General features: G+C 47.5%; 1 protein-coding gene across 2 annotated transcripts in view; it reads left to right on the forward strand.

Annotated features, from left to right (window-relative positions):
• The first annotated feature begins 715 nt into the window (after positions 1-715).
• LOC115478528 (leucine-rich repeat-containing protein 15-like) overlaps positions 716-14,426 on the forward strand; it is a 44,625-nt gene continuing 30,914 nt past the window's right edge. The window contains exon 1 of one of the 2 annotated variants that reach the window (XM_030215936.1): positions 716-1,124. The gene's annotated coding sequence lies outside the window, so the exon portion shown is untranslated. Of the gene's footprint in view, positions 1,125-2,347; positions 2,391-14,426 lie in introns of those variants that run through there. The other variant, XM_030215937.1, reaches the window with a different exon arrangement.

The following is a 14,426-nucleotide window of genomic DNA, read 5'->3' on the forward strand; positions in this document are numbered from 1 at the left end:
TAATGTTAAAGTTGGATTGTTAATAATAAATCAAGCTGCGGCCTATGGTTATCCCACCTTGGTGTAAAGTGAGTTATTGGTGATGGGAAAGGGGAGGAGGAAAAGGGGAGGAAAGAAGGGAGGGGCATGACGGGTCGAACTGGTCCTGGCTCCAAGATTTAAAGACCCCCTTAGTAAAAGAGAATGCTATTGGAAAAGAAATTATAAACACAGTGGAGGAGTGGCCTAGTGGTTAGGGTGGTGGACTTTGGTTCTGGGGAACTGAGGAGGAACTGAGTTTGATTCCCACTTCAGGCACAGGCAGCTCCTTGTGACTCTGGGCAAGTCACTTAACCCTCCATTGCCTTCCACATTGAGCCTGCCATGAGTGGGAAAGCATGGGGTACAAATGTAACAAAAATAAAATACATCTCACACAACATGTTGCCATTATGTTTATTCCAGTGTTCTGGATTTGCAACACCTCTGGAAACTACTCGTCCCATGCAGTGATTTTTCATTTTTTATCGATTGTTTTCTCGTTGGAAGAATTCATCTGCAGAGAGGATATAGGCTAGTGTAGCCGTAGCTGCCTCCTCACTATCCCTGGTGCCCTAACTTGCTAATCCCACCCCTTCCCTGACCACAGAAAGAAACTTTAAGGATTCTCAGTTTCTGATGCAAAAAAAAAAACCAAAAAAAAAACACCCTCCTTCATTCATAGCATTACATCCTGGAGCCTCAGTTTCATCTAACTTACAGCAGCATTAACCTCCTGCTCTGTCTAGGCTGGCAAATGAATCTGGACTTTTGTGACATTCGGTTTCTTGGGGGAACAACAGTTTTTAATAAGAGAGAAAGCAATTTTCCACCAGAAAGAAAGAAGTCTGAAGTTTTCAAGGGAGATACTGCAAGAAATCAGACAGCATGAAAGGGAAACAGCTGTAGGTTTTCTGGTTCGGAATAAGCTCATGACTTTTTAAAAAAATCTTTTATCCTTTTTTCCCCCCCCTGAGGTTCATTTATTTTGACACAAACCTTTACCCATCAGGACTAGTTAAATAGAGGGGAGGGGGCATCCCCCTTCTCCTGACAGCTACAGCTCCAGCCTGGACTGAAATCTCTCTCCTAAGCAAGAGCATAAGGTAAAGTGTTCACATTTGATTCCTTTTTTTGCCTGTGATGTCTTTCAGAGCTACCCCTTCCCCCATTTTCTTCCTATAGGTCTAAGAGTTAGAGTGTTTGCCATATCTTAAAGATTTTAGCTCAGCTTTCTTTGTTCTTTCTGTGAGGAGGTGAACTTTTTTGCTTTTCATTTCCAATTTGACCTCCCTTTTGCTCTGTATAAATCAAGGACAATTCACTGGAAGATTGAGACACTGTGTGATCTTCTCCCTTTCTCAGGGATGGTGGGGGCCCACCGGCACAAATTTGGGAGGTGCCCCAAGCCCGTCCAACAGGCTGCATCTCCTGCAGCTTCAAGCAGGTGGGCCCCCCCCCCTCTGGCATGGGAGCCCTGGACAACTGCCCTGCCTGCACCCTCCCCAGCACCAGCCCTGCCCCTTCTCAAATGTTGGCATATTATGAAGTTGGTTACCTTGGGGGAGGGGGGAGGGGGGGGGAGAGAGAAGGGAAATCCTTCAAGCCCAACTTTTCTCTATGCATTTCAGACATCAGGTTATTTACACCCTACTGGATTTTATTTGGATTTCTTTGGATAGGTTGTTTATATAATGCATGGTTTTAGCTTTTTACTGTAGCTAGTACACAAGAAAACCTATGATTGCAAAACCCAGAAATGTAAATCTGCAAACCATTAGAGTAATAAAACCAAATAATATTTTCTGGCATATATACTGGAAGACTATAAAGAAACGGTATTCTTGTATTTTAAAAAGCGACTGCATGCATTTAATTGTGCTTCTCCTGAACTGTCAGGTCTAATTATGTTTCCACTTTCTGTTTCTGACCTCTGCAATGATTTTGTGTGTGTGTGTGTGTGTGTAATATGTATTTAAGGAGACAACTCCCCAACTTTTAAATATCAGGACTCAGGCAATTCCAGAAAGGAGCAAAGACCCTCAGAGCTCTTTCATCTCTGTGGCCACATTGTTACATTGAAAGGGAAGAAAAGAAAAGCTTTAACGTAATTGCTTTAGGATGTTTCAGACTGATGATGAGAGAACGCGGATCTTAATAATAATCTTTTGGGGTGCTGCATGAAAGTGCTTTCTTCTGTAAACTGTATGTCTAGTCTAGGCGTAGTTTCTAATTTAGACAAAACTACTCCCTTTGAGCAAATTGCTGTCAGATGGAGAGAAGTGGAACAATTACGTACGAGAAACTGTACTTTGGATTTTTAAGGCAGCAGAAAGCTTGAAAGAGTACCATAACAGCAAGCAACAGCACAGGTGAGCTAAAGGCAAAGGAGATGACCCAGTAAATATTCAGCTGATTTTTTTTGTCTACCAGCCTATTCATTGTTTGCTGATATGGTCCACATCTATATATATAAAACTCACCCTCAGCGTTCTATTGTCTGCTGACGTCACTGAAGCCAAGGTTCGTATGTTCGAAGCTCTGAAGCCTCGAAAATCACAGTCTCTGGGCCCCGCCCTCGCGTCAAATGTTGAGGGCGGAGCCGATTCTCACCTCCAACGTTCTACTCAGGCCACAAACTCCGGATTTCCACACTGTAGCTCTGCTCCGCCCTCGCGTCAAAACGCGATGACGTCGAGGGCGGGGCACGAAAACCGCCACCCACACAGAGCTACAACGGAAACAACAGCGGTGCACGCCACGAACCAGGTAAAACCGCGACGACCCATGCAGCCATGAAACCCTTGCTAGCGCCCGTTTCATTACTCTCAGAAACGAGCCTTTGTTTACTAGTTATGCCCTAATTTTTCAAGAGTTTAGGGGTTCAGAAAGCAGGCTACAGGCTCAGACTGGTAGTCCCACTTTTTTTTTCACCAAAGCATAAACGTGAACATGATCTGTGGATGGATGAGCAGCTAAGAAACGTTTCGGAGTCTCTTGTGCACGGTGGAGGAGAAGCCTAATGGTTAGAGCACCAGGCTGACAACCAGGGACAGCCCTGGATTAACCATTAAGCAAAAATAAGCACGGCTTAGGGCACCAAGGGAAGGGGGCACCACAGGGTTTCCCTCCTCTAGCTAGCATGCCCTTAACTCTTTCACTGCCGTCTGCCACACCCATCATCCAACATGAATTTCAGTGTTTTTCTAGAGGAGTGTGGTAGCCGTGTTAGTCCACTCTTAAGGTTATCAATAGAAATCAAACCAAATAAAACATGGAAAAGAAAATAAGATGATACCTTTTTTATTGGACATAACTTAATACATTTCTTGATTAGCTTTCGAAGGTTGCCCTTCTTCCTCAGATCGGAAATAAGCAAATGTGCTAGCTGACAGTGTATATAAGTGAAAACATTCAAGCATTACTATGACAGTAAAATAGATACCATTGGAGATTCTACATGGAATGTTGCTACTATTGGAGATTCTACATGGAATGTTGCTATTCCACTAGCAACATTCCATGTACAAGGCTGCGCAGGCTTCTGTTTCTGTGAGTCTGACGTCCTGCACGTACGTGCAGGACGTCAGACTCACAGAAGCAGAAGCCTGCGCGGCCACATTGGTGATCTACAAGGGCCGACTTCTACATGGAATGTTGCTAGTGGAATAGCAACATTCCATGTAGAATCTATAGAAATCAAACAAAATAAAACATGGAAAAGAAAATAAGATGATACCTTTTTTACTGGACATAACTTAATACATTTCTTGATTAGCTTTCGAAGGTTGCCCTTCTTCGTCAGATCGGAAATAAGCTAATGTGCTAGCTGACAGTGTATATAAGTGAAAACATTCAAGCATTACTATGACAGTCTGACAGGGTGGGAGGATGGGGGTGGGTAGGAGGTATGCATGGGGACATCAAAGCATATCATTGATATTCTAACAGGATGGGTGTGGATAGGTGAGGGCAGGGTGATCAACAGAGAAATAATCCCACCCCTTCTAATCATTATAAATATATACGATGTTTTGTTTCATACGATAATGATATTTCTCAGCACTTATTGAATCTTAATGTTTTTTTCAGTTAAGCAATGGAAGGGCTGAGGGGCAGCATTGTTGGACTGTGCTTAAAACATCAGTTGGACTTGAATCTGGCCCTGACCAGGGAAACTTGGTTGAAACTTGGTGGCTCCTTGTGCTCTTCTGCAAGTCATTTAACCCTCCATTGTCTTGGGCACAAAGAGGGGCATAATCGAACGGCGCCGGCCAAATAGCTGGCCGGCCACCTTCGGGGCCGGTGCCGCAAGTGGGCGGAGCCAACAGTATTTTCGAAAAAGATGGCCGGCCATCTTTTTCTTCGCTAATACGGTTGGGCCCGGCCAAATGTCAGAGTTTGCCGAGTTTGAGATGGACGGCATCGGTTTTCGGCCATAATGGAAAATGATACTGGTGATCTCAAACCCGGCGAAATCCAAGGCATTTGGTCGTGGGATGAGCAAGCATTTGTATTGCACTGGCCCCCCTCACATCCCAGGACACCAACCGGGAACCCTAGGCGGCACTTCTAAAAATTAAAAAAAAAAGCTTCCAGGTGCATAGCTCCCTTCCCTTGGTTGTTTAGCCCCCCAAATCCCCCCCAAACCCACTCCCCACAACTCTACACCATTACCATAGCCCTAAGGGGTGAAGGGGGGCACCTACATGTGGGTACAGTCGGTTTTGGGAAGATTTTGGAGGGCTCCCATTTACCACAAGTGTAACAGGTAGGGGGAGGGATGGGCATGGGTCCACCTGTCTGAAGTGCACTGCACCCACTAAAAACTGCTCCGGGGACTTGCATACTGCTATCAGGGAGCTGGGTATGACATTTGAGGCTGGCATAGAGGCTGGCAAAAAAGTTTTTTTTTGTTTTTGTTTTGGGTGGGAGGGGGTTGGTGACCACTGGGAGAGTAAGGGGAGGTCATCCCCGATTCCCTCCGGTGGTCATTTGGGGCTCCTTTTTGAAGCTTGGTCGTGAATAAAAAGGGACCAAGTTCAGCCGGCGAAATGCTCTACATGCCTAGCTTTTTTTTTTTCATTATCGGGCAAAGTCGGCCATCTCGTGAGCACGCCCCAGTCCCGCCCCTGCCCTGCCTTCACTACCCTACCGACACGCCCCCTTGATGTTTTGCCGGCTCCGTGACGGAAAGCAGACGAACCCGGCCAAAATCGGCTTTCGATTATACCGATTTGGCCGGGTTCAGGAGATCGCCGGCCATCTCCCGATTTATGTCGGAAGATGGCCGGCGATCACTTTCGAAAATGAACTGGAAAGTAACTTACATTATCATTCCTACATTGGCCAGGCAAATACCTACTGTACCTAAATGTAACTCACCTCTGAAAAGGTATGTGTTGCATTTAATATAAAGAAACTAGTAAAAAAGGCCCGTTTCTGACACAAATGAAACGGGCGCTAGCAAGTTTTTCCTTGGAGTGTGTATGTTTGAGAGATTGTATGTGAGAGTGACTGTGTGTGAGAGAGAGAGTGAATGTGCGAGTGTGTCTGTGAGAGATAGAGTGTGTGTGTGAGAATGAGAGTGTGTGCAAGTGCATATGTGAAACACAGTGTGAGAGTGTGTTTCACACAGATACAGTGTGTGCGAGAGAGAGAGTGTGTGTGAGACACAGACTCTCTGGGGGATTGAGTGTATGAGACCAAGAGAGTGTGTGAGTGACTGTGTGACACATAGAGAGTGAATGTGATACAGTGTGAGACAGAGTGTGTGAGAGACAGTGTGTGAGAGTGAGAAAGACATTGACTGTGAGAGAGAGAGAGAGAGAGTGTGTGTGTGCAGAGATACCTCCCCCCCTCTCTGGTGTCAGGCCCCCCCTCCTTCTCTCTGGTGTCTGAGCGTTACTGTGCAGGACGCTGAGCTCTGGCTGTGCTTCAAGGAACTGACCAATCCTATTTAATAGAATGCACCTCCAACATTCTGAAGCCGAGAAACCTCGTGTGGTTGGTCACTTCTGCTTGTGAAGAACCCGGAAGTACGTGATGTCAATTCAGGGGATGGATACAGAGAGCAGGAATGCCTCAGCCACGCAGTCAGCTTCAGAATGTTGGCGGTGCGTTTTATTATATAGGATGCTGTGTAACTTCAGAAACAGAACAATTTAAGCAGAAACACAGCGTCATAATCCATTTTGAAAGATGACGTGGGACACTATAGCCAAAGGGATTTGCCCACTGTAACTTAGCAGCTAGTTTGGTAGATTCATATCATACATACATTTAGAGCTGGGGCTGTTTGAATACAAAGGATACAAGAAGATTTGTTTTTGAATTGACCAGACCTTCTTTGCACCTGCAGGAAAACAGATACAAAGTCCTCAGACATATTTGTACCTGAGGTTGGCGGCAGCCCTGAATTTTCAAAGGGAATTTTCACAAGGAATTCCCCTTTGCACCTGGGAAGCCACGGGCTAATTTTCAAAGTAGCTGAACAATGTGTAAAAATTACCCAGGCAACATCAAAATCACCCCTCCCCCTGAATATTTAGACATATACTGCCGGATTCTATATGTCACGACTAGCGTTCTGCACTGAAATCTAAGCGTATTCCATAACAACGTGCATAACTTAATTGGCTTAACAAGCCAATCAGCACTTAACAAGCAATCCCGTTCATACCTTAACCTTCATTATCCAACCTACACTAGGTGCATATCTGTAATGGGGCCACGGGAGCATGGGCCCCCGTAGATTTGGCCCGGGCCCCCGCTCGCCGCCGCCAACCCCCCTCCTCACCGCCAATGGAAGCCTATGGATGCCGCCGGGTGGGGGGGGGGGGGGAATGCGCCCCTACACTTTGGGCTCTTGCCCCCCCTCCCAGCAAAGGTCAGATGCGCCCCTACAAACAGGCTTAAGTATAAATCCACATATGCTTCAAACTTCTCTTTCATCAGCTCACAATTATGGAATTCCTTGCCAAAAGCTATAAAAAAACCATTCACAACCATCTAAATTTCAGAAAATCTCTAAAGACTTTGCTATTTGGAAAAGCCTATCCCAAGGACTCAGCATGTGTCTCCACTGATTGATTCATAACAATATAACGACAATTTTGGACACATCCACCCTTCCCTTCTCTCCCCTGGTTTCCCTGTTCCTTTCGTTTCTTCCCCATCCTCTCCTGTATTTCTTATGTAGGTTTCATGATGTATTAGCTTAATTTACTGCATTGGCGTCTGCCTTTGCAGTGTGATGTAAGCCACATTGGGCCTGACACAGTTGGGAAAATGTGGGGTATAAATCAGATAATAAATACATAAATAATGATAACTAATTGGCAATAGTTAGAATTTACACACGTAACTCACTAAGCATATTCTGTAATGAAGTGTACCTGAATTGTAACGTGCACAGTTCAAAAGGGGTATAGCCATGGGTGTGGTAATGGGCATTTTATGGGTGTTTCCAAATTTATGCATGTTGTTATGGAACATGGCCCAGTCCACATAAATCTACATGCATGCAGTGGTGTGCTGGAGCAGGCTCTCACGGGCTCGCAAGAGCCGGTTGTTAAGTTTTTAAGAATTTTGGGAGCCGGTTGTTAAAGTAGGGCCCTCCATGGCTACTTTAACAACTGGCTCCCAAAATGTGGGCTTGGGACCCCTGCTGAATTCTCTTTTACTTTACTGGTGGAGATGCTGAGCCCTGCCAGCCACGTAAATAGACTGCTGCTGCTCCCCACTCCTTGTTTCCAGCTCTGAGCAGCAGGCTGGGACTTCTCCAGCATGTGTGAGAAATTTCAGCATGCTGCTCAGAGCAAGACGTTGGGAGTGGTGGCAGTCCATTTATTGGCTGCCAGCAAAGGTATGCCTAGCGTGCCCGTACGAAGGGAGGGAGGAGAGAGAGGCAAGTCTTGCTCCCCCCCACCCCGGCCACCTCTAGCCCTTCCAACTGCAGAGCTGGCTACGTCCTGAGAAAGAGCCTGTTGTTAAAAATTTACCAGCACACCCCTGCATGCATGGATTTATGCCACATATTCATTGGTATAAATGGAAACATGTAGTTATAGACACAGGGATATCAACTAAGTGTATTCTATATACAGGGCCACCGAGAGACAAGGCCGGGCCCACCCCTGCCGCCCTCGCCGCCCCCGAGGTCGCCGCCGCCGCTCCTCCCCTCCACCCCCTCGATGTCGCCACCTCTCCCCCGGAGATCGCCACAGCCACTGCTCCCCCCTCCACCCCCCTGAGGTCGCCGCCACTCCCCCCCTCCGTCCACCACCGGGCCTGGCCCCCTGCATTGAAATCGCAGTCTCACCTCCATGAAAGCAATGCTGCAGGCAGCAGAACGCTTCCCTTCGGCCCTCCTTCCCTCCTTGTGCCCCGCCCTCGCGGAAGTTACGTCAGATGAGGGCGGGACACAGGGAGGGAAGGAGGGCCGAAGGGAAGCGTTCTGCTGCCTGCAGCGCTGCTTTCACGGAGGTGAGACTGCGATTTCAATGCAGGGGGCAGACGGTCGACGACGGAGGGTGGGTGGGACTGCGGCACTGGGCCCCCCTTGGAGGCCCGGGCCCGGGGAATTTTGTCCCTCCTGCCCCCCCCCCCCCCTCTTGGCGGCTATGTCTATATATGGTGCCTAAATCTTCTAGAATAGGTTTAGATGGAAATGTTTTCCACGCAGATTTTTTAAGCACCATATATAGAATCTGGCCCATAGGGCCAGATTCTGTAAATGTGTCTACAATCTAGATGCATCTGAAAAAAGCGCTTAGCGCCATTCTGTATAACACACCTAAAGTAAGGTGTGGTGCACAGAATAGCACATAAGGCTGGGGAACGCACCTTACACTTAGGCATGGTCAATTCTACCCCTGAAAACCTGGTGTAAATACCTGCACCAAAATGAAGGTGTGTTTCCCGAATTCTACAACAATGCAGGTACATTTGGGTAATGCTCACACCCCTCTCTTTTCAACTACGCATATCTCTTTTTAGAACACGCTGAAAAAGAAGAATGCATTAATTCCAATTACTGCCAACTAGTGATAATTGGTTGTTATCGTCAATTATCATCACTGATTGGATCATTACTCAATTGGGTAGCATGTGTAAATTGGCCGTGCGCCCAATTTAACGCGTGCTACTTGCCACACCTCATGTAGAATCTGGGGGACAGTAGGCATCGGGCAGTCATAGTAACATAGTAGATGACGGCAGAAAAAGACCTGCATGGTCCATCCAGTCTGCCCAACAAGATAACTCATATGTGCTACTTTTTGTGTACACCCTACTTTGATTTGTACCTGTGCTCTTCAGGGCACAGACCGTATAAGTCTGCCCAGCACTATCCCCGCCTCCCAACCACCAGCCCCGCCTCCCAACCACTGGCTGTGGCACAGACCGTATAAGTCTGCCCAGCTCTATCCTCGCCTCCCAACCACCAGCCCCGCCTCCCAACCACCAGCTCTGGCACAGACCGTATAAGTCTGCCCAGCACTATCCCCGCCTCCCAACCACCAGCTCTGGCACAGACCGTATAAGTCTGCCCAGCACTGTCCCCGCCTCCCAACCACCAGTCCCGCCTCCCACCACCGGCTCTGGCACAGACCGTATAAGTCTGCCCAGCACTATCCCCGCCTCCCAACCACCAGTCCCGCCTCCCACCACTACATACAGTCGACAGACAAAATGTTCCTCTAGACATGGGTTGCTTTTGGCGCCCACTTCCGTTTTGGAATTGCATTTTCAAAGACCCACAGAACCATTCAAAAAGGCAGTTCCAGTCCCACCTTGACTTGACTCCTCTTGCTTGCTCATCCCTTCAATGGTCCTGGTAAGAGTGCAAAAATCTTACTGCCCAATATTTAATCATGGCGGTCAAAATTTAGGCACTGTGGTTAAAATGAAACTGGATATTCAGCAGTGGTACCTGGATACCAGCTGGCACTGAATACCCACTTTTAGTGTCAATCCAAGTGTTTTCACAGTCGTATCAGACTGCTAATCAGAGCAATTCAGGACAGATTTTTGCTATCCTAACTTTATCCAGGGCCGCCGAGAGACTAGGCCAGGCCTGGGACAAGGCCGCTCCCGGGCCCCCCCCCCACCCACCCGAGGTCGCCGGGCCCCCCCTCCACCCGCCATTGGGCCCCTCTCTCCACCCCCGGGCCCTCTGCACTGACCTTAAGCGCCTCACCTTCGAAAGCGCAGCAAGCAGCGGCAGACCACTCCTTCCTTCCGTGTCCCGCCCTCGCGGAAGTTATGTCAGGCGAAGGTGGGACACGGAAGGAAGGAGTGGTCTGCTGCTGCTTGCTGCGCTTTTGAAGGTGAGGCGCTTAAATTCAATGCCAGGGAGCGACGGAGGGCGGGCGGGCTGGACTGCGGCGGTGGCACCGGGCCCCCCCCCCCTGAGGCCCGGGCCCGGGGAATTTTGTCCCCCCCCCTCTCGGTGGCCCTGATTTTATCTGGTTGATAGTCTGAATGTGGCTGCTAACCAGAGAACCTCCAATTCCTCCTACTGTCCGGATATTGAAGTATTCAGGGCACTATAGCAGAATATAGAATTATTTTATTTATTTTATTTTTGTTACATTTGTATCCCGTGCTTTCCAATTATAAGCACATAAGCACCGCCACGCTGGGAAAAGACCAAAGGTCCATCAAGCCCAGCACTCTGTCTCCGACAGCAGCCAATTCAGGCCCCAAGAACCTGGCAAAACCCCAAAATTTAATAACAATCAATGGACTTTTCCTTCAGGAATCTATCCAGAACACCTTTAAACTCAGCAAGGCCAGTTGCCGTCACTACCTTCTCCGGCAATGAGTTCCAGAGTCTAACTATGCGCTGAGTAAAGAAAACCTTTCTCCGATTTGTTTTAAACCTACCACATTCTAATTTCATCTTGTGTCCCCTGGCTCTACCCCACTCATTATTTTGTAGACCTCTATCATATCGCCCCTCAGCCGCCTTTTCTCCAGGCTAGAGAGTCCTAGCCGTCTTAACCTCTCCTCATAGGGTAGTCGTCCCTTTTATCATTTTTGTCGCCCTTCTCTGCACCTTCTCCAATTCCTTTATATCTTTTTTGAGATGAGGCGACCAGAACTGAACACAATACTCCAGGTGCGGTCGCACCATGGAGCGATATAACGGCATTATAACATCCTCAGGCTTGTTTTCCATCCCTTTTCTAATAATACTCAACATTCTGTTCGCCTTCTTAGCCGCCGCAGCACATTGAGCTGAAGATTTCAACGTCCTATCCACAATGACTCCCAGATCCCTTTCTTGGTCCGTAACTCCTAAAACGGTACCCTGCATAACATAGCTGTAATTCGGGTTCCTCCTTCCCACATGCATCACTTTGCACTTGTCAACGTTGAACTTCATCTGCCATTTTGACGCCCAATTCCCCAGTCTCACAAGGCCTTCCTGTAATCTTTTACACTCCTCCTGTGACGAGACGACCCTGGATAACTTTGTGTCATCTGCGAATTTAATTACCTCACTAGTTACTCCCATCTCAAGGTCATTTATAAATATGTTAAAAAGTAGCGGTCCTCCAGGAACTTGTCTAAACCTTTTTTTAAACCTAGATACACTTCAGACATAAGGAGTGGTGAGGACTCATTTTGCCCAGTTACCTATCATGCCTTAAGTCTGAGGTAGGACTTCACCCCCTCGTTGCTCACAAGTTCTAGACTCAGCAGTATTCTGTAATATACACACACAGAAATGCAAGGGGGAGGAGCCTGGGCGGGGCATGGCAGTGTCCATCATGTATGTGCTAAAGTGCCACACTTAGGTGTTTGCATTCTCACCTGCTATTGACACGGAGCATGCCTAGATGGAGGTTGCGTAAATGCCATCTTAACTAACACACACATAAATGTTTTATAGAACAGGTTCACAGACCGTGCACTGAAATAATACCAGCCAGTTACACCATTGCCTCCCAAGTGAGTGGGGTTTTTCCTTCGGTATTTCGCTCACTCCTTTTCAGCAGTGGCTCAAGGCGAGTTACAATCAGGTACAGTAAAGAGCTTTGCAAGCTGTAAATGCCCCCTGTGCGACATGCACACTCCTGCCCCGTCCACTTACATTACATTGGCAAGAGGAGACAATGGATGGGGTCACAAGTTTGATGCCCCAGCTCCCTTTGCACCCTAAGTGGCCACACCGGCTGCATATAGCTAGCTATGGCCCTGGGTACATAAGTACATAAGTAATGCCATACTGGGAAAAGACCAAGGGTCCATCGAGCCCAGCATCCTGTCCACGACAGCGGCCAATCCAGGCCAAGGGCACCTGGCAAGCTTCCCAAACGTACAAACATTCTATACATGTTATTCCTGGAATTTTGGAGTTTTCCAAGTCCGTTTAGTAGCGGTTTATGGACTTGTCCTTTAGGAAACCGTCCAACCCCTTTTTAAACTCTGCTAAGCTAACCGCCTTCACCACTTTCTCCGGCAACGAATTCCAGAGTTTAATTACACGTTGGGTGAAGAAAAATTTTCTCCGATTTGTTTTACAGTAAGTATTTTCTTGTCCTTGGAGGCTGTACTATCTAAGTTTGTACCTGAGGCAATGCAGGGTTAAGTGACCTGCCCCAAAATCAGTGGGATCTAACCCTGGCTTCCCTGAATCTTAACCCATTGCTGGAACCACTGGCTACTCCTCCAGCCTGATTGGCTGTAGTAGTGGGCATTGAGAGGAAGTAGGTATTGAAGCTGCCCATGCAGTCATGTTATTCTTTGCTTAAAATGGCCCAGGAAGTTTTCTTGAGCTGGCAGACTATTTTGGTACTCTGTGGAAGAGTTTTGGTGCAATGATATCGAAACAGAGACATAGGAACATAGTAACATAGTAGATGACGGCAGAAAAAGACCTGCACGGTCCATCCAGTCTGCCCAACAAGATAACTCACATGTGCTACTTTCTGTGTATACCTTACCTTGATTTGTATCTGTCCTTTTCAGGGCACAGACCGTATAAGTCTGCCCAGCACTAACCCCGCCTCCCAACCACCAGTCCCGCCTCTGCCATCCAATCTCCGCTAAGCTCCTGAGGATCCCTTCCTTCCGAACAGGATTCCTTTATGTTTATCCCATGCATGTTTGAATTCCGTTACCGTTTTCATCTCCACCACCTCCCGCGGGAGGGCATTCCAAGCAACCACCACTCTCTCCGTGAAAAAATACCGTACAACTTGCCGGTCGGGGGGAGGTTAATATTTTTTCACCGAAGGTGGCCTCTCATAACCTCCGACTGGTCGGTTCTTCAAATAGTCCAGTTAGGATACACCCTATATCTGGAATCCAAACTTCCAAACTGCCTACCAGGAGCTCATTCTTACAGCTCCCAGCACAAACAGGTACTTGCAGAGGAACTCTCTGCCCTTCTAAAGGCTCAAGCGGTTGAACCTGTTCCACCAGGGGAAGAAGGGTTGGGATTATATTCCAGGTACTTTCTTTTGCAGAAAAAGACAGGTGGGGGGATCCGTCCCATGCTAGACCTAAGAGGCCTGAACAAATTTCTGGTTCGAGAAAAGTTCAGGATGGTTTCCTTGGGCACCCTTCTTCCCATGATTCAGGAGAACGATTGGCTATGCTCTCTGGACTTAAAGGATGCTTACACAATGAAAACTGTTGTAGATCAAACCTTATTGGACTAAATCCATTTATGAAAAGCTTTCAACAGGTGAATGCTCTTCATCAGATTGGTGCAAAATGAGGGTGGTCACGTGTGTCCTGTTCCGATGTTCTTGATTAAATTAGTCACTGTATAGCTGACACGTCTCTTCCACTGGTTTCCAATATATTTTTTTTAGCACTTCATGAGGTATCAGCTAAATGGAATAAGTATGAGCTGGGCTGGAATCTCTGAGCTGAAAACTGCCCTTATCTATCTCCTCTTGGTTTTCTTGGTGCAAGTACACTTCATCTTTCTTACTAAGGGGCCATTTTACTACGCTGTGGTAAAAAGTGGCCTGCGGTAATGTAGGCGCATGTATTGGGCTTTTGCTGGGCCAGTTTTTACTGCATCTACAAAAAAACGGCTTTTTTTTTAATGGGACGGGAAAAGGGCCTGCGGTAAAAATGAAACCAGCGCACACCCAAAAACCGGCCTCAGCCTTTAACGCCACCCATTGATCTAGCAGTAAAGGCTCGTGCGGTGACCAGTCAGCGTGCACCAAGTGCCAATTACTTCCAGAACTGGCGTGCGTAGGAGGAAATCCTATATAATAAAACGCACCTCCAACGTTCTGAAGCTGACTGCATGGACATAAGCCTTGAGGCATTCGTGCTTCTGTCCATCTCCTGAAATGATGACGTCTCCCACTTCCGGGTGCGTCAGCAGTGACTGTGCCCAATCACAGCATAGCAGCGTGAGCCAACTCCGTCGC

This window comes from Microcaecilia unicolor, chromosome 10 (genome assembly GCF_901765095.1).
Source record: "Microcaecilia unicolor chromosome 10, aMicUni1.1, whole genome shotgun sequence".
Taxonomy (NCBI): Eukaryota; Metazoa; Chordata; class Amphibia; order Gymnophiona; family Siphonopidae; genus Microcaecilia; species Microcaecilia unicolor.